The following is an 18507-nucleotide window of genomic DNA, read 5'->3' as shown; positions in this document are numbered from 1 at the left end:
TAAAGTATGCAGTGACTCAGTTCTACATCATTTATTAATAATCTCTGAGGCATTTTTCACCCGTATAAAGTTGCAGTTTTCTTGCATATCAATTCTTCTTTGCCGCTCTAAAACAGCACGTTGCTCTGTGCAGCCACTGCCAACTATTGTTTTAGAGCAGTGAACAAGAACTGATTTCTGGTTAATTGAGCAACATTAGCTGTTCGTAAAATGTCTGCAATTTGGTAACATTTTAAGTCCAACCAGTTCAGGGTTTGACCTGAACCATGCTATTATGATACGCGTCATTTCACATCCATACTGGCAGGATTACACAGCTATTTTTACTTTTATGTTTTTTTCTTTTTTTTGATTGGCCAATACGCAAGTTCAGGTATCAGAATTGGTGTCGGGAAGGAAAAAATGGTATCTGAACATCTCCAGCAGGAATAAAGCTGTTGATAACGACAATGAAATAGAAGCACATGATACTGCTGTACGGTTTGAAGGCAGATATTAAACACTGAGCTCAGCTGGTTAACTGAAATGCAGATAAGTGCATAGTAGTCCTCCCCTTGAGCTGTCTGTAGGTGTACAGCTAATTATGCCTACTCTGTTTGTCTGGACTACACTGAACTACCATTCTATTGTTGTGAGCAACAACCCCTTTTATACGGCCTGATCAAGATGGGAATGTAGTGCAGTGGTGCCGCCTTGCGGCAGTTAAAGAACTCAAAGAAGAAGAACAGTAAGATAAAATATCTGCTAAACAGGGAGGCAATGAAGTTCGGAAGCTCTTTACCCTACAAGCAGAAGATGAGATTGGCCACCATGTAACAGGGCCTGAATTATTTTTATTCCATTTTATGCTATTATTATTGTTCATCATTGTCCCACTAGAGGCCAAAACTGTTGTGTTACACCTCATGCCCGTCAGGCCTCCACAATGATATCTAAAATCACACACTGGAGTTCTTGACTTGGCCAAAATTATTTGATTCTGAGTGAAAAAGCAAAAAAAAAGGGAACAATGAAAACAAGCACTTAAAAAATGCCACAAAGAGCTTGATGGATTTTTTGTTCCCCAGCTTTAATTTGGGGATCTTCATAATTAAATTTGGCACAATAAGGTGAAGACTGCTAACAGCAGTTAAGATGGAGATGGAAATCAAGATTGATATGCAACTTTGGGGGGGTCATTGTGCTCTAAATACGTCCTTGCACACAAGCTTAATGCAAATTGACACACCCGTTGACAATTGTCTTACATATTTCTGTGCTTAACAAAACACGCTGGAAAAAAAGAGCCCCGCTAATTGTCTTAAATTGTTTTGGAAATTTGGAAGTGATCAAGCCCGTCTTAAAAAAAAAGGCAGTAACAACACATGCCAAAGTGTGTCAAACAACTCTCATCACCAAGTTTTGGTGCACAACAAACAATGGCAAATTCTCAGCACGATGTTTAACTGCAGACTTTTATAGTTGTGCTGAATGCCTCAGAGGCCAGGAACATATGAAAGTAATAAATCAACATATTTATCCCATATTCTGCGATGTCACAGACTGCCTCCGCACCAGAACAATTTGTATCATTTCACGTTAACTGGATATGTGTGGAGACAGGACTGTTTCCATTTTGCTTTTGGAAGCCAAGCCTCATTTCATGTGGAGTGGAGGAAACATGGTGCTTTCTGTCATCAGTTTATTCTAACCTGTTGACTTTCTTCATGCTCTTTTGCTATAATTATAATTAGCTTAATTATGGATTTAAAGAAGTTGAATAAACGAAACATCTTGTCATTAGAATATCAGATCAGTCAGTGTAAATCTGTTAACCTTAAACACAAAATTGCTCATTAAAGGACTGGTTGATTGATTAAAGGCTTAGTAAATATAAGTACACCAAGAGTTCTTAAGCTCTTATAGTGATTAAAACAGTAGAATCACAATCAAAGTTTGAAAGTAGTTTCCTTTTGCAGATTTTGTCTTTGTGTCCTGTGCATTCTGGTCATATAAATGTTGCCTATAGAGCACAATATTTTTGATTTTTTTCTACATGTGCTGCCACAGTAGCAGCATGACTCTTGAAGGCAATGTTGATCTATCCGTTGGTTGGTCATCCTCTTTGGTCCAGATTGTAATGTCTCAACAACTGTTGGATGGGTTGCTCTGAAATTTGGATTAAACATTCATGGTTCCAAAATGATGAATCTTACTGACTCTGGTTATTCTCTGACTTTTTCCCCTTGCGACACTATGGGTTGACATTTGTGGTCTTTAGTGAAATAGCTTGATTAACATTGTGTGGGCATAACATATTGATGTTCATCTCAAGATGAAATGTAATGTCATTGTTGATCTTTTCACTTTTCATTTAGTGAGGGGGCAGGAAGTCAATACCACAGCTCAACTTCCTGATCGCTACTGTGCTGGTCTGTCACTTGTCCCTAACCACACTAATACCACCACTTAATACCACCTTACCAGCAGTATGATAAACCAGTGGACAGTGTTTGGGCAGTATGATATGCTGCCAGTAGGTTGTGACTGTATGATGCGCCAGCGGATGGCATCAGTTTGAAACACTGCCAGTCGTGACGCTCCCAGGAGCCACTGTTAGCTTACCGTGTGAATGTTGATCTGAACCATGATGTTTTTTTCTGAACCTAACCACATGCTTTTGTTGCCTAAACCTAACCCGTTTTGTTGCACAAGGAAATACATTTAAATACGAGGGGAAACTGTACATTTCCACTGAAAAAGCAGAAGTGTTTTCTGAAAAGACACAATGCACGTAACTAAATTGTCATGCCATCCTGGAACGTTAACAGACGCCAGAGGATACCCAGTGCATCATATATAGACGTGAACTGTCACTGACCAGACAGCAATATTTGAGTTTGAATGAGAATGTGTTGACTGCACAGACTCTGGCTCCAAATAGAGAGGCCAACACCCATATCTATGAAGTTTTGGCAACATGTTTGTACAATGGGAGGACATAGAGTCGTCAACCTTTACGTACATACTATGTTAGGTGCAGTCTTACAGAGTGGCTGGTGCGGCTGTAGACTCTTGTTCTAAAATCATCTTCAGTGATAATTTGCAGTGTTTTTCAGTAAAGACATTGTGGTGATGAATAACAGTAGACTGTATAAGAATAGAATATGGCACAGTTTTTAGGTTAGGCTTTACTTGGTGAAAAGTTGAGGTAGCCAGCAGTAAACTGTTGTGAATAGCAGGAGGAGGAGGAGATCTGTCAATTCTGTGGACAAATGCCTCACTTGACAAATGTCTGGCTAAGGACAGCAGCTGAAACATGAGAGCACTGTTCTTTGGAAAGGGAGCAGGGAGGGACGTGGGAAGAGACGAGGAAACATCTCTACAGGAACTTACCTGTTTGTAGTTTTGGCATTGTTTTGTGTGGTAACTTGAGTCGGGAAGACATCGGTTACTTTCTGTCATTCACAGTCATCCGAAACACTTTTCATGTGCTTGAAATATGCTCTATAGATCAAATTTCCTTGGCTTTCCTGTGTATTGAACTGAGAATAAGTGGGTTTTTATTTTGTGTTTAATATTGAAATATTTCTTAAGCAGAGCAAAATGCTGAATTCCCAAGATAAAAGCAGTGATGATCATTCACACCACTGCTGCAGAGTGTAGCCTAAGTGCACAGCAAACTCCAGCTAATGCTTTAAAGCTGGAGAGTGGTAGTGAGGCCCGGCCTGGCCCCGCGGTTTCTGGTCAACCGCAACAAGGCCTCCCATTGGTTGGACGCAAGGTAGGAATTCGGCTCTCTGAGGTCTAAACTCCGCCTCCTTCTCCTCCTCCTCCTCCTTTTCCCGGCCCCGAGCGCTGAAGCACGACGGCATTCCCTATGCACACACACACACGCACACACACACAAACACAATCTCTCTGTCCCATTGGCTTTCTCATACTGTAGAGCAGAGAGACAGACATTTGAAGACGCAGAGCAAGGAAGTGAGAGAAAGCAACAAAAGACAAAGACAGATATCTCCTGCCCTCTGTTTGTGTGTGAGGGTGGGCTTCTTTTTTTCTCCTCTCTCTCCTGAGTGATCCCAAGAAGGGGGGAGGACCTGAACCTTGCTAAGAGTCAATACCCCTGCAGGAGTCCAGGATCACACACACTCACACCCTCACTCACACACACACACACACACCACGCGCATACTTGCCCAGTCCACTGCAGCTACTGCAGCTTGAATGAGTGCAAAGCAGAAGGAGAAACAGAGCAAGGAAGCAGGAGTGCAAGAGAGGGGAGGAGGAGGAATCTGTGGAGTTACTACTTGTTGCTTTTTCTGTGCGGATTGAGGATGATATTCCTTCTGCTCTCCCTGTCGCAGTGGGATCTTGTCTGAGGTGAGCACTAGCTTCTTTTTCTTTGCTCCTTTTTTCTGGCCAATAACTTTCAGAGAAAAAAGGGGGTCTGAGTTGCCAATTTTGTGGGCTTTTCTCTGGGATTGCTCTCTTGGTGGAATGGCGGAGGGGGGTTGGAAGAGAGGAGGAGGTGTGGAGGGACGCTTTTCACGTGCCAGGGAAAGCTACACAATCAAACTGATCTGTCAGAGATAGAAGAAGGGTAGAAATAATCTTTTATGGATGATACGAATGAGGGAGAAAATGTCCGGCTCAGACGCAAAGAGCTGTAACATGTGATCCAGAGCGTTGATTCTACAAGTGGGTAGTCCAACTCTCAGTTTCTGATCAATGCTTCCCTTTTCTTTGGTGTTTTTGGCTTTGCTGAGAGGACCTTGGAACTTAAATGTGACATTTATTCATAACCTTTTTGTGTGTTGAATGTGTTTGAGGAGAAGTCCTATTCTAGCACACAGTGGCAAAGGCACAAGGTAGTGTTTAAGTACTTTAGCAGAGTGTAGCCTTCATTTATCAGCTCCTGCATGATTACAGTGTTTTAGATAGCAGCTCACTTGAGTGTGCAGCCTCATCATCATTCCTCCACCAACATGTGTTTACATGCTGCAGACTATTATCCGCACACAGAGGTACAAAACGTCAACAAGTTCGCCTAATGTTGCTCTTTTGAAAGAGTAATTGTATTGACTTTAAACATTGATGTTAATTTAATGTTTCCTGACCTTTTTGTTTAAAATATTTATCTCATATGGTCAAAATATGTTAGAACACGTAAAAAAAAAATATTTCAGATCCCATACAAAAAAGTTTTCAGAGTTTTTTTTTCTTTTCAGTAGTAGTGCAGTGTGTCGGGCGTGGGGCGGGCATTGTTGTCCTATTATTAGAGCCAGCCGAGCCGTCCAGCAGCTGTGGGGAAGGAAGTCGGCTCAGAGCAGCCGGAGAAGAGGGATTACTGGGAACACTGAGCGGGAATTATGGACTGACTGGAATGACATTCCTAAGGTGGCAGAGTCAGTGGAGGGGAAGATGAGTGCAGCCAGAGCACCAGACAGGGATCAGTGTGGATCATAAAAAAAGATAGAGAGGTTAGAGGTGAGCAGTGATCTGGATTTAAACACCCCGCTGTAATTGCAGATTACAGCTGTTGTACATCTGGATAATTTGGCTGTTTGTGTATTGTCATGAATTTGTTACAAGCTACAATAAATAATTTTTCATTAAATTAATCTGTTGGTTTCTGTGATTAAGTGCTAAAATTTTAGTCAATCAAATGTCTGAAAAAAGTAAGTCACAGTTTGTCACAACCGGGACTGTGTATAAAGCATGTAACGATACAGGGGTTCCGATTCAATATATTGCGATACTGTAAGCAAGGCGATATGTTTTGACATTTTAAAAACAGAATCTTAGGGCTTACCATTGAAAGTCGGAAATATGAATGACCAGTCCCAGACCCCTCAGTCAACTGTGTGTTTCTTTTTTTTGTTAAGTTAATCTGTTGTTGTTTTTTTTTAAACTAATCTCTTAAACTTGTAGTTTATAAAATGTGTGAAAATTCATAAGAACTAGGGCTGTGTATTGGCAAGATTACAGAGACTGCGTTAACTAAATATTTTTTTGTCATTGACTGATTTAATTTTATAGTTAAGGAAAAATCTGAAGCCCGTCCATCAGTGAGATACACTAAAATCTGAGGGCGATCTACCCTAACTCTAAGTAATTCACACCCTTGACCAGTTGGTGTCATGTGCGTATTAATTAGCTGTTGTCTAGCCTTTTCCTTGATGTCGTGCACATGCCTTTGTTGTCTAGCTGGCTTTAGCCATCACATTCATAGACTTTAGCGCTACATTCCATTGCAAAATGTCACAGCAGCTTAGAGAAAATGTATCAACTACTTAAACAAGTGCTAAATCAGAAAATTAAATCAAAATCAGTCAACTAATAAGCTAATTGTTTTGGCACTTTTTAAAAAGCACCTCACTAGAATGGCTATATTGTATTTCAGACTACAGCGGGAGTGTTATGGATGCATTTTATTGATCACCCTTTATTTCAAGTAAAATTGCCGACCTAATACAACCTGTCATTGAGTCTACTCACTCACTCTCTGGTACGTCTTTATCTCCGGCGGCTCGGGCAGCGGAAGCTGACCAAGTGTTCTTAGGCAGTGAAAGTGGAAGGAGTTCCTTACAGATAGTGATTACTCGGTGATTGACTGCTGTGATAAACTGCTGCCAGACAAGCTAAAGAGATAATGGCATCCCAGTATTACTCACATATCTTTGCTGTCTCTGCCTCTCAACCCTTTGATATCTCTGGTGTGTATTCCAGTCAAATACACCTCCTCTGTGCTATTAAATAAATGGGGTAACTAGGGCTTTGTCATCAGGAACGTTTGACTTTTTTTTGTCCTTTATAAATTTTCTTTTACATGTATGTTTAAAATTGACAGTCACGTCCTTGTTACCCACAGTGTTTATGTAGGCTGTTATGTTTATATTGCAGAGTGACCTTTGAAAAACTGCCAGACAGAGAGAGCTGTTGTGAAACTCTTCTTATAAAAAACAAGAACAATTAAGAAGGATTCAAGATTAACATCTCGTCATGAGCATACTTGTTAAGATGTTTTTTGGTTATTGTGAAATCAGAGATCACACTCAAGCTGCGTTTTCTCTGATGGGCAAAGTGATTATAGAGACTGTGATTTGATTGGAAGTTTACCCTTCACTATTATTAGGTATACAATGTATGTAATGTGTGTAATCATTACTAACGTTTGTCAAGATAAAAGCACAGAACTTTTCTGCTTTTCAAACCAACTAGTCCACTTAGCAGTGATATACATAAGTCCAACTTAAGACAGATTTCAAAGGATGTAAAAATGCTAACTACATTTATTTTGTTTAACATGGTTTGCCCACATAGAAAGTAAAAAACAAAGAAACAAAAACCTTTTTTGAGAAATTCTGGAGCTTGCCTCTGCTTAGCTCAACCTCCACTGCTTGCAGAGGTTTTATTTTGACTTTCCACTCTCCAAAGTGTGGAGAGAGGCGGTCTGCCAGTGTTGATAGAGCAGTGTGCATGGAGATGGCCAGTGTTAGCAGAAGAGGAAACATCAGAGAGATTCAACCATACCTGTTTGAGCCTCAGTCAGATGAGAAGTCTGTTGTGTACCGAAATGGACAACTAGCAGACATATCTGAATCCTGAGTGGAGTTGGCCTCTTTTATTTGTTTATGCTATTAGTTTGTTAGTTTGTAACCGGCAGTTGTTGGCACAGTGTTATTGGTTATGAAGTACACAATATATTCTGCTGCAATGTTACAGCATGTTCCCTTTATTTAGGCTTTCATCCAAGAACCTCCCACTCTACTGTGTTTACTGTCAAATCTTTTACTATGCTAATACTAACTCTGATCTCTGCACTAACAAGTCCGCTCTGCACTGAAGGTTTTAGGTATATCCTTGTTGGTGCTGTATCAAAGTTTCCTCCCCTGTCGACATGTGTTTCCTGTATTAGACAGAGGTTGGCATTTGTGGTCGACGTACCCAATCCAGCCAAGCCCCCTTGAAGTGCACCAAGCTCTAATGCAAATTTTTACATAGTGGCCAGAAGTTGAATAACACCTTCCAGGTCTGTTATGTGATGCCAACGTGCCCAAAATAATTTTTCCTGTTCACTTACATCGGATAATAGACGTCTGTAAATAAGTGGATAATTTTTGTGACTGTCAAAACCCCAATGAAAGGACTCATTTTACTATCTAGATTTAAGCCATCCAATTCAATAACATTTAGAAAAGTCTCTGCAAAAAGTCTGCCGGAAGTTACCTTCTCAGGCACACTCGGCTGCTCTCAGCTGCCGTAAGTCTCTAGTGCGTATGCCTCATGTGCCCCTAGATCTGAGTATTCTTTACCCAGAAAAATGAGCTTTTTTTGCTTAAAGCGCCAATGAGCAGCTCTCATAGGAATGAACAGCGCTCCGCCTCCATGGCTGTATCCAGACTTTCTTAATACATCGATTAGTCCAGCTTGCCTGTGGTACATTTAAATGTCAGTTGTTTTAGGGAAGGGCATAGACATCGCCCCCTTCAGTAGAGGAATTTGGCAACACCTCAGCAGTGTAAAAACTGACATAGATCCGAGTCAGGCTAGTCAAGGTCAGACATTTTAGGGGATACGCAAAGAAGAAAAACACATTTCTGAGTGTAGGTGGCTTTAATTCAAGAGCATACTGTGACATGGCTCTCTATATTATAATATCAAAGTCTTTTGGTTCACATACTTTCCATAGTGTCTCCTCCTCACAAACACCTTACTGTGGCTTCCAGGCTTTCAGTAGCACAGGACCTGCCCTCATTTCCACCACTCTCTCTCTCCAGCTTTCCTTTACCCCTTTCACCCCAGCTCTCTCTCTCTCTCTGAAGAACAGCTATGTAATTAGTTAGAGCCATAAATCACAGACAACAGAGGGGTTTCTGATCTATGTTTCACAGCAGTGAACGTGGCGTAGATTCACTGTGTACATGGATCTCTGGTTCAGGGGACTAGAAGGGGATTGAGGGTGGTTGTTGGCATATCGTGCAATTACGTTCACGTGTTCTGCAGGGCACACTCTGCACAGACTCAGTCTGTGTGTCATCATGTTTGAGATTAATGATCTGTTTCTTTGTCGATTGCATGTTTGGACAAGTTGCTGCAGATGTAGCCTTTATGTGTGCATTGGCACTTAATGCTACTTAATATCAGAATCAGTTAACCATTTCATTGTTTTCTGTCCCGCGGACCACTAATTGGGACTGTGGGAAATTATTCTTTTTGTATTTGTTAGCAATTAAGTGCTTAACATCTGAATTTGGGGCCACAAAAACCTCAGCTTTCAGTGAAGATAAATTTGGTGTTTTGCTTCCCCAAAACACTCTTTAACAGACAATTACTCCCACTGCTCACCACCTAGGGAACATACGCTCACAGAAATGCACAACAAACCCAACTGAAATCTTACCGGGAAGAAAATGAATCACAACATATTATAATACGTAAATTCCTTATTTCATTTAATTACACTCTTTAATGTTTTTTTTTTGTTCTGAAATCTGCTGTGCACATTTGCTCTAGTGCCAGTGCTATAATTGAACCAAAATGTCAGCTTTCACACTCTGAAAAGAAACTATTTGTTTTAACTTAATAAATGTTAGTGTCGCAACTACCTCAAATTTGTGAGTTGGCTGAAATTGAGAGGACAAGTTCAGGTAATTTTGAAATGATTCAACTCGTCTTACCTAATTCAGTCATCTTGAAAAATTAAAGGCAGCCTGGACACTAACTTTTTTAAGTTAATAAATGCTAATAACAATAATAATAATAACAACTTTATTTATATAGCACATTTAAAAACAGATGTTTACAAAACACTTTAACAGACAAAGCAAAGGCATAAACTCAAGGACTAATAAAATAAACATTAACAGGCATGCCAAACAGAGAAAGGTCTGGAAAAGTCAAACTAAAGGTCAAGAACAAAACGCGAACAAAAGGTCAACAAGAAAAAGAGCAAGTAAAAGTTAAAAGCAATAAAATGGGCACATCTCAAAAGGCAGTTAAAATATGAAACACTAAAACAAAATGTTTATTTTGACAATCACATAGATCTCTCTTTATCATAAACACACAATATTACCGCATACATATTAGCTCTCTGCACGCTGCGTGACTGCATTTGTATGCTCTGTAGCTGTTTACATAAGTGAAGGAGGCAGGCTTCAAGCAAAGGCTGTTCTTATTATAGATAATAACATAATAATATGTTGATATATTGACTCTCATTATTAATCCAGCTGGAGTCCATATGGAGATGTTAATAATTGAATTCTGTGGCCCCTTGCAGCTGATGTGGCCCTCAGCAGCGGCTTTAATCCTGACTGCGCTTTCTGACATTCACACCCACCACTGAAGCTGCCAGTTAAACGGATGTATGGGCTCACTGTGCGTCTGGTTGTATTCATGTAGGCTTAGAAATTCAATAGGCAGATTGCAGTGTCAGCATGGATGCTTTATGCCGACATGCTGCATGCAGATGGAGTTACAGTAGATGCTGCCATGTTCCCACCGCATTGATGGTGGCATCGAAAACTCTGTAAAATCTGTATCTACAAACAGGGACAGCTGTCTGTCTGCTATAGAGGCTTTTCGATGTTTTTCGTTGACATTTCATGATAAGGTTGCGCATCAAAGAATCTTTGTCTGACATACTTCATCCAAATGAGACTTATTTTAATGCACCACTTCAAGCTGTGAACCAGAATATGGTTTCATATTCCAGTACAATTGCTGTGGCAGCTTTTATTAATGTACCAGGACATTTTCCATTATTCTCTGTCTATTCAACAGGTCTGACATTTTTCCTCAGATGACATAATCACTACTGAGTGTCTCCCTGGTGGTCAGCTTAAAGGGACAGTTCACCACCAAATCAAAACTACATATTTTTCTTACCTGTAGTGCTATTTATCAGGCTGGATTGTTTTGGTGTGAGTTGCTGAGTGCTGGATATTTCAACCGTAGACATGTCTGCTGTCTCTCCAGTATAATGGATTTAGATGGCACTCCGCTTGTGGGGCTTAAAGCGCAGAAAAAGTACATTTGGTCTCAGTCCAGAAATCACGACCCGGTTACTCTTTCGAACAGACTACACCCACCAACCATATCACTGCGCAGAAGGAACATCCATCTACTCATGGACAAGAGGTTTGTTGTGTAACATTGATGATGTCCTCCTCAGCTGAGCTGTAACATTAGCTATGTTAGTGGTGCAAGGTGAGCTAAGAGTAGATGCACACAGCCTTTTACCTGGTGATACCATTGGCGGTGTAGTGCGCTAGAATGCAAATAGTTCCTAAATGAAACTGCTCACAACAAGCTCTGTGGATTATCTTCAGTAAAGGGGTCATGATTTCTGGAAAGTGACATTGCTGTTGAGTTTTTCAAATGAATGTTTTGCGGCTTTGAGCACAACAAGTTTATTGCCGTGTAGTTCCATGATATTGGAGAGAGGGCAGGCATCTCTTTGCCTGATACTCCCAACACTCTGCAACTCACACCAAAACAATCTAGACTGATGAATAGCAATACAGGTGGAAGGAAAATATATAGTTTTGATTTGGGGGTGAACTGTCTCTCTAAAAGAAAAGTGCATATTCACAAATCAAACCTTAGCTGTACAAAATCACAGAAATTTAAGAAAGAAGGTGCATTTCAAATGTGAAATGGTGTCACCAAACTGATGATGGTGCAATGCTGTGAAATATGAATAAAGTGATGTGTAAAGGAATAGCTAAGACAGTGAGTCACACTTTCACATCATGTGGGCTTTACAGCTCTACCTACTGCAATGGCAGTATTATTGAAAGGACAATTTTGAGATGCAAATGCTTTACAAGGACTTGATGTTATGTGAGATTATGCACATTTATTTGCATATGTGAGGTTTATTTGTGATGTGAATATGCATTTATTTTATGTATGTATATACGTGCGACATTATTAGTGTGTGCAGTCTCGTCTGACAAAGCCTTTTTGTGTTGATTCACAAGGAGCTGGACCACCCATTGAGTTTTAAATGAGCCAAGAGATAACAAAGTAAATACTAAAGGTCTCCTGCCTGTGGGTGTCCAGCAGTTGTTCACTGTCTCGTTGAACAGTTTAAGAGTGCACATTTACAAAGTATGACGATTATACAGCAACTCTCTTTTCCTGCTTTTGAAGTTAGCTGTCAGGACAAGGTTTGTTCCAGGTGTTAGTATGAGTAATGTAATGCAGAGTAGCACAGGAGCAGCAAGTCAGTGTGTTTGCATGACATCACTCACAGCATGGTGTAGATTAGAACAACTGTAGTGGAGCTAAAACAGAAAGTGAGTGCACTTGAAATGTCAACAACAATGTGTCATTTAACAGGATAATCTTGTTTGCTTACTATATACAGTTGGTCAAAGTAGAATCAGGAAGTCTGTCTGTAAACTGTCTGGATGTTTGCAGTAGAGCTGGGTGTTGGTATGCAATAACTTTCAAAGTATTTACCGAAAAAACCCAGTACCAAATATTACTGACAATACCTGTACTTGATTGTTTTTGCAGCAGGGGCTTTATCTTGGACCATCCCAACTTCCCGCCCCCCTTGTCACTGTTGTTAAACCTGTTCATAACCGTTAAGTACCTATAGCCGTGTGATCCTATCAGCTAGCCCTGTCGCTGTCAAGTGTTGTGTATTTAAGGTATTTGGCAGTTCAGCGTGCCAAGACCAAAACGACACCCAGGCCCGGTTTGCAGTCCGGGTAATAATTTTAATATTTTCCTTTTTCCCCCCAAATAAGTTTGACTGACTTGGATGTTCAGCTTTGTCTTATGGTGTGACTGTTCATGTTTCTTAATTTGTCCGTCTTATTTCTGGAGAAGCTGTCTTGTACCCGAATCTCAGTAGTTAATTTGATGGGTACAGAGTTATTATTATTGTAAAAAAAACAATGTTCATGAAAACGAAGAAGAATAAGGCTCAAGTTGTAATAAACCTCAGTTTCTTTTTAACGGTAAAATTTCAGTATCATGTGAGCTATTGCAAGCAATCAAGCTGATGAGTTATCTTTACGGTTGGTCTTTTTGCTCTTTGATATTTTTCTTGTTACTGATTTCAGATCTGCCATGACATTGATGTTGAGATAAGAGGCTTTCGTCAAAGAGATCCAGACAGAAGGATAACCAATAAAATCTGTGGAGGCAAAAGCCTATCGATGAATCAGGCCCCCGGCTGTCAAAACAAAATGAAACTGGACTGCAGAAAAGAGCACAATCTGTTTGCATGCTTTAGTTCTTCTACTTTACACACTGAGATTATGCAAGTTTTTAAAGTGGCAACTCAACGTGTTGAACACTTAGAAGCTGAGCGTGGACAATATATTTAAACAGTCCCCTTAAAACGTGGTATGACAGAGTTGTTTGATGCAAGTTCTGTCGCTGCCTAAGTGCACCTTTGACTGTTCTCTCATTTATTAAGCATGACAGATGAAAAACTCCTTGAACTTGAGATTAAAGTCTCGCTAACTTGTCTCATGTCGCTCAGCTTTGAGAGCTGCCACAAGGCAACCCCAAATGTATAAATATTCATCTGAGGCTGGTGGGGCAGTGAGAGTTCATCAGAAGGGATCTGAGGCTGTTTTCACAGAGCAGTGAAGCCATACATTAGTGAAGGGATACTTTGCAGATTTTCAACCGGCATTGTATCAAAACAATGTGGGTACCTTGTCATTGTGTCTCACAGACAAATGCGCATAATGTTACCCACCAGCGGAAATATTTTTTGGTCTGGTATGGCGCAGTGCACTGTGGTAGTCGTAGGTTTTTCGTTTCGTTTTCTGGTCATGTTTTACCAATTTCAAAATTGTTTGCATCTTTCTACTTCAGAGACATTCTAGTTTTATAAGAGGACCCACTTTATGTTGTTGATAAACCTTCTTTAAAGCAGACAAAAAATGTTTCACTACAATGAGTAGTTCACAAACAGGCTTGAGGGAAAGTTGGTTTATTCTCTGACCTTTGTCGTCACATATATTCACATGCATACCTAAGTGTAAAAGGACCACCTGTTCAACGACATTTAAGCTCGCTTTAGTCATTGTGTTAACTGCATGTAATCCACACACAAATGTTTTCTCATAGGCAATGAATCACGAGGCTTTCATCGCTTCTATGGTAACCAGCAAAGGGGAAAGATGTTTCATAATCGTTATTCAAATCCACAAAAAGCTGTTGCCTGAGACCAGCTGATATGCTGGCCTTGTCCACAGTCATTGACTGGCTTAGCTTGGTTTGAATCGGTTTGGCACATCGGCCCGGCGCAGCAGGGGTTTGTATCTCCTTTACAGCAGGTTAGGTGCTAATCACTCTAATACGCATGTTTTTGCAGGTCCGTGAATGCAGCGCAGCAGGTGGAGTTCTTTTCATCTCCTTCGCAGTTGAATGTCACTCGTAATGTGGATAATTGATCTGTTGATACGATCACAGCTGATCAGATCGATAGAAGAGAGGAGGTTTTTGCAGATTTTAGTAAATGAACAGTTTTAGGCCCAGCAAAATGAACCGTTTTTTAGTTTATAAATAACCCAACTGTGTTTTAATACAGCTCTTAATTAACAGTCCAGCTCCGTTGAGACTACGGCAGGACAGATTAGACTATAGCAGGAAACACTGCTGTTGCTCCTCAACTAACATCTCGCTATGGCTGTTTCTGCTTGGACTCTTCCTCCCTGCAGTATTAGTAGACTTGTTTTTATTGACGAAAAGCTGCTAACAAAGTTTTTTTTTCCACAATAAAAGTTCCCTGTTCTTTTGTTGTGTAAAAGCTTTTATTGTGAAACCGCAAAATGAGGACATTTTTAGTTTTTACTAGCAGAACTTAACACGACTCCGGAAATACTCGCTCTGATTGCCGGAGCCCATTTTGGCACTAACTGGACCATTCGTAAATTTGGAGCACTGCTGGAATGTACTGTTCGGTTTTATCAGAGCAACACGCTTTCAGAGTGGCTCTGGGCACTTGGGAGTCAGAGCAGCAGAGCACCAAATGAAGTGAATGTGTCAATAACTTAATTTGTTAATTCATGCAGAAATACAACGCTCCATTTCTTAGAACAGCAGCTGTCTTGTTTGAGTGTAGAGCGTCAGATTAGGTTTACAAATGCCCCCCTTGAAACAAAAGAGGGGATTCTGATAGCGACAGCATTGTTAAACCCTTTGAAATCTGACAAAATCGACAACAACATGGGAAGAAATGATTCAAAAAATTGCAAACAAAATAGGAAGCTGAACATTAGCACAAAAGAAAAGAAAATGAAGTTAGGAAAACAAACAAAAAACATAAGGAAATAACTTTTAAAAAGTGCTTAAAAATAATAATCATTTTGTAACAAAACTTTCACTATATAGTTTTGATAATACTAAATATAGTTTTCAGGCCATTTTCCCTTGCACTACATTCCTAAACCTACTGATTTCTTGCAATTTACATGACATTTCTCGCCAATTTGCTCTTTACCTTTTCCCACATGTTTTTAAAATCAAACAAACCCAATTTCCTCGGGGTTTCCAAGATTGAAATACTTGTGAACGGCGTCTGAGAACAGCACTAAAAACGGTGATGTCAATCCAGGTTTTAGAGGGTTAAGTTACATTCATGACACTTTTTGAACACACCTTGCATGATGGATTTTTGTTCTTAGAAAGGAAAATATAAAAACTCTATTTATCAGTTCTCTGTCTCAGTTTATCTTAGTGTTATCTCCATATATCGCACACACACACACACACACACAGACACATTGTGGGAGTGAGAGGAATCATGCTGATGATGTAAGGTGGCCTAACGTGCTGGGACAAAACAGAAAACAGGAAAGAGGGGGAAATGAACTCCACTCCCTGAGGTTCCCCTTTCCCTCCCAATGTACCTCACTTCCTGTCACATACCTCTCTACTTACACCCTTCTCACACACACACATACTCAACAAAATTGCACTATTTTGCACTATTTTTATTACAAATCAGTGAGCAATTTATGTTTAAGTGTGTAAGTTAACAGATATAAAGTCTAGTTTAAAGGGGATTAGTTGAAGTTATAATGATGATTTAAGTGTGAAATTGAGCTCCCGTTGAGTTGCTAGTCAGTGTTTTTGTAGAACCAACTGGGGGAGACCGCACTGTCCCAGATAGTTGTTCTCCTCCTGTGTGCTGCCCTCGATCTCTCTGAATAGCTACACACATACAGCAACACTGCATGTATGCACACGCACACAGACAGACAAAAGTACCTTTTGTCATTGGGGCTGTACCACTTTGAGAAAAAGATAAGTCCCTGAATGAAAACACAGAACTCCAAATCTGTCTGTTTCCTCCCTCTGCTCTCACTGACAACTACCGTTTCATCTGCGGAAGGCCACAGACATACACATAAACACACCCACAATGTGTCTGTGCATGTGTGTCGCAGAGAGAGACAGTGAGATTGCTGTTTATAGCTTGGATGTGGATTCCCACGCTAGATGTGGTGTTGTTGATCAGAGGGATGACCACAGGCCACGCTGACTAGCAAACAGAATTCACTTTAAATGGCTGCTTTGTTTGTCTTTGCTTCATGTTTGAGTTTGTCTGTGTGTGGAGAGTGTGTTTGCAGATTGCCAGTGGCTGAGTTCCCTATGGTGTGCCATGCTGAAATCAGAAGGCTTGTTGGCATAACAAGAAATTAAAAAGGTGTAGGTCACTTCAGTCAACTGTTTAAGCTTTAAGGTTTCTCCAACCTGAAAAAAAGCACCTCTTTTTTTCTTTAGTTCACTTGTTCCACTTAGAAGCTTGCTGTTACTACCACTGTATCTGACGGATAGAAAGGAGACATGCTGTTTTCTGAACTCGTATTTCAGACTGATACAAAGCAAGCACCTAAAAATAGACTGAGAGCAACTTTTATGGTGCAAGGAATTAATTAAGTCGTGGTAGCCAAGAGTCAACACTTCCTGCTTTGGCTTCAGAGTAAATGCAGTGAATATAATCCACTGTTCTGGCAGGTCTTCTTTGGTATATGAACATTGTGCATTCACTGATTTAGATTGTCTATATACACTATATCAGTTAGGACCAAAACAATGGATGTGTTGTAATATCCAAGTGAAAGTAAATGTTTTTGGAATGCTTTTATTGTGAAGGCACTTCAAGAATTCTTCAAATGCATTTTACATTAGTTAATCGATCAAAGGAAGGAATTTACTATAACAAGTATGACCAATTGGAGTGAATGTGCCATCTGTTTGGACAGTAACAAGAATTAAGAATTAATTTGTGCTTAGAGTTAAATGCATGCTAACATGGTCTCACTGATGGCGCCATCAAAATATTAAGCAGGAATAATGTGCATACTGACAGATTGGGGTTCACATTTCTTAATGCTGGATAATGCTTTTCATTAGATAAACATTCACAGGGTTTCCCACACATTGATTTATTTGAGGCGGCCCGTCACGATTAAAACACTTGCTGCCACACATAGATTTTCTATTTTTGGAGCCAGACAGTTTATTAGGAGCACTGTTGAAATATATTTACTGTTTGGTTATTCAGTGCGTCACACTCTCGGAATGCAGAGCGTAATCTGGGCCCAGATGGAGCAGTAGAACATCAGGCGCATTGAAAGTGAAACAGCCGTTCAAGTTTGCGTTCACTCGCAGCAGCTGCTTCTCTCATCCGTCAATCTGATCAGCTCTGAACAGATCGGCATATCAGTTACCCACCCCACAAGTCACAAACTGCTGCTGAGTAAAAAAGAGAAAGCCCTGCCTGCGCTGCCTTCATGGACCTGCAAAATACATCTGAATTTAGAGAGGGGACACAGAATGACACAAAGGGACATGCACATTTAAAAGAAGTAAGAACACAATTTAATTCTGAGAGAAACACTGATTTCTATATGCTAATATGCTCTCACTGACAATGCTTGTGTGCTAATATTAAGCAGGCATAATGTTTCACGTTCACCAGCTTAGTTTAGTGTGTTAGCATGCTAAAAATTTAGCAGTAACAAAATGTAAGATAAAAATTAACGAAAAAAATTACATAAAACTGAATGCAGCACACTTTTAATTAGTATCTTCACTTTTCTATTTTCTATCCAGTACCGCTAGTCTCATGTTGGTTGTGCAGGACAGCCCAGGAACTCCCTGCTGTGAATTTGTATTGAACGCAGATCAAAAGATTAATTTACTGTATGTAAGGCTCTAGGGTACAATCAGGGGTTAAACTGGGCCAAAGCACACTGGAGCTGAGCTCCACCTCCTGACATCTAAATCGCACCATGTCAGCGCTCAGCTCCGTCTCCCTCAGTATCACAGTGTTGCAAACTCAGCTTGAAACATCTGTTTTTGGACATGTCTTAAACTGACCAAACAAATGTAGAATGCAGGCTCCTTTTCTTTGATTTTATTACCCAGCTGTGGCCGTCACACAGCAGCGGGAATCGACACGGGTGTGTCCAAATATAGAGTCAGCTAAATAATGTAATGTAAAGAGAGAGGCTGTGCACAGCTTATGCACGT

The 18507-nt window shown here is 40.2% G+C and overlaps 1 protein-coding gene across 5 annotated transcripts in view; it reads left to right on the top strand.

Annotated features, from left to right (window-relative positions):
• LOC121959483 (disabled homolog 2-interacting protein-like) overlaps positions 1–18507 on the top strand; it is a 198486-nt gene that overhangs the window by 28932 nt on the left and 151047 nt on the right. Inside the window, exon 1 of one of the 5 annotated variants that reach the window (XM_042508783.1) lies at positions 4272–4365. The exons of the other annotated variants lie outside the window; for them this stretch is intronic. The gene's annotated coding sequence lies outside the window, so the exon portion shown is untranslated. Of the gene's footprint in view, positions 1–4271; positions 4366–18507 lie in introns of those variants that run through there. 5 annotated transcript variants of the gene reach the window in all.

Source organism: Plectropomus leopardus, chromosome 20 (assembly GCF_008729295.1).
Source record: "Plectropomus leopardus isolate mb chromosome 20, YSFRI_Pleo_2.0, whole genome shotgun sequence".
Taxonomy (NCBI): domain Eukaryota; kingdom Metazoa; phylum Chordata; class Actinopteri; order Perciformes; family Serranidae; genus Plectropomus; species Plectropomus leopardus.
Note: the sequence above shows the minus strand (reverse complement) of the source record. Positions and strands in the feature narration are given on the sequence as shown.